Source organism: Panicum virgatum, chromosome 6N, assembly GCF_016808335.1.
Source record: "Panicum virgatum strain AP13 chromosome 6N, P.virgatum_v5, whole genome shotgun sequence".
NCBI classification, from domain to species: domain Eukaryota; kingdom Viridiplantae; phylum Streptophyta; class Magnoliopsida; order Poales; family Poaceae; genus Panicum; species Panicum virgatum.
The window spans coordinates 46,744,519-46,746,799 of NC_053150.1; positions in this window are offsets into that span (position 1 = coordinate 46,744,519).

Below are 2,281 nucleotides of genomic sequence, written 5' to 3' on the forward strand. Positions count from 1 at the left end.
AATTGTGCCATCGCTCACCGCGAGATCAAGCGCATTTGTGTGTTGGCTCTAGATTGCCGCCAACAGAGATACGACACTCTGAGTCCCTTCTAGTCCCAGTCATGTGGCCTAGAAACCATAGTTTTAAACTTGAAAACTACCAGTTAGGATCCATGAGAGAGAGAGATGAGGAGACTGCATAGGTCTCGATATAGAAATACATTACCTCTCTATCTCAAGTGTGGGACGGTTGCGATGGACGGCAGCTGCACGCGGCAGCGCCTCCGCCGCCGCTTCCTCTTCCTCGTGCGTGGCAGCAGTACTGGCATCCTCGTATCCAATACATACGCGACATTCTGAAGTGAGGCAAAGTACTACAAGACGAGGCTTCTGCAGTCCCCGTCGGGCCGTCCCCAATCAATTCCTGCGCGGCGACTACAAACTCAAGCTGCTGGATGCTAGGCACGGTGCAACGCCTGATTTGCCGCTCCAGACGTCGGAGCCCAAGAGCATGGAAGCAAGCACACACCTCAACGTGACCGCGCCGGAGACACCCTTTGGCTGGAACCGGAGCTTTGTATACTGCACTCTGCACCATGTCAGCTTCGGGAAGAAGCAGTCATGACCGGGGGCAGCATCGTCAGTACTAGCAGTAGTATTCAATACCACTTCTTGGGTGGAGCGTGCACACAGCCAGAGGCCACGGAGCTTGGGCAACCCGTCGAGGGTTCTCATGTCCTGCTCGTCCAAACAATCCACGTTCTGGTGGAGAGGTTGGGAAGATGCGAGGGGTTGATGCACAAGGATGGGAATCAAGATAATCTTGTCCATCATAGAAACTATTGGCGGAGGCAGCGCGGGGCGGTGGGGGAGGAAGCCTGCTGTGCTTCCCAGGTCCCTGTATATGAAGGAACTCATGAACAATAACCGGCTGGGCTGGAGCGCGGCTGATCAGCCCAGCCGGCTACTCCCAGCCATCCGAACGGGCTGAATAGCCGTCATCCAGCAGCGACAGGTGCTCCAACCTTTGGAGATTCCGCAGGGACTCAACCAGATCCATCAGTACTCCTCTCCCATCTGCCGACAGAGGAGAGGCATGTAAAGGCGGAGCACCCTGAGTTCCCTGAGGCCACCCAGCTCCTTCAGAAATTGCCTTCATGGCTCTTTCTCACCTCTGTGCACTATCTCGAACTCTTGTAGGGATGTCAGCTTCGCAATCCCATCTGGAACTCTCCAGGTTATGCCTCTGATTCGATGGCACAACAACTGTGTTAGAGAGCTCACGCTTGTCAAAGGTTCGTCATACCAATGTCTGCAAAAGCTTCAGACCTGCTATTTCTTCTCGGTGATCACCACTTAGCCGGAGCTGGAGGTACCTCAAATGAACAAATTTCTGGAGAGGCTCCAGATACCAGTTTTCTATCCATTGGGAGGTATCTATGGCTAGCACACGTACAAGTTCAAAGCTAGAAAGTAGGACCCCATTGTGCATGTCACAACCACACGTACAACCTGTGAAATGATCTGCCTTGTTTTACTGTTGATGACGATGCGGCGCTAGCCCCTCCATTGTTCCGGTCTAGCAATATAGTGACAAAGTTCTCCTCTAACGAAATGGAACGGATGATATCCAGTACCATATCATGAACTTGACAACCACAAAACATCATATCATGCAAATTCCACTCCTCTACCAGTTGGATCATGATTCTATTTACCAGCTCGTTGAAGTATCCCTCCCCAATCTCAAATGAGGATATCTCTTGTTTCTCCCGAACAAAACCTTCGGCTATCCACATCCATATCAGAGGGCCTTTCTCAATGAAATAGTCTTCTAGGAACACACTTAGATGCAGCCGCATGTTCTTAGACGAGGAGGCAGATCGTAGTAGCTAAAAGATAGTATCTTCATAGTGTTCTCTACTTGTCGGTTTCCTTTACTACTATAACCATAGAGTGATGCACCTCCGACCATTCTTCCCTAGCTTTACCCACCAATAGGTTAGCCATTGTGATGATAGCTAATGGTATGCCACACTTCCTTCATAGTTAATGTAACATTAACTGAGGCGGTTTCCTACCTGCCTCAGTTAATGGAATAGAAAAAACAAAAAAAATAGGGGCAGCCTGCCAAGCTCATCGAGGGCCCTACAAGCCCATCGTCGCCCCCGGTCGCCGGCCACCACTATCCCGGCCGCCGCCCGACGCCCGACGCCCGAAGCCCACTGTCGCGCCGCGAGCCCCCCAAGCCCGCCGCCGCGCCACACGGGGCCGCCGCCCGCGGCCGCCGCGAGCCCCGCAG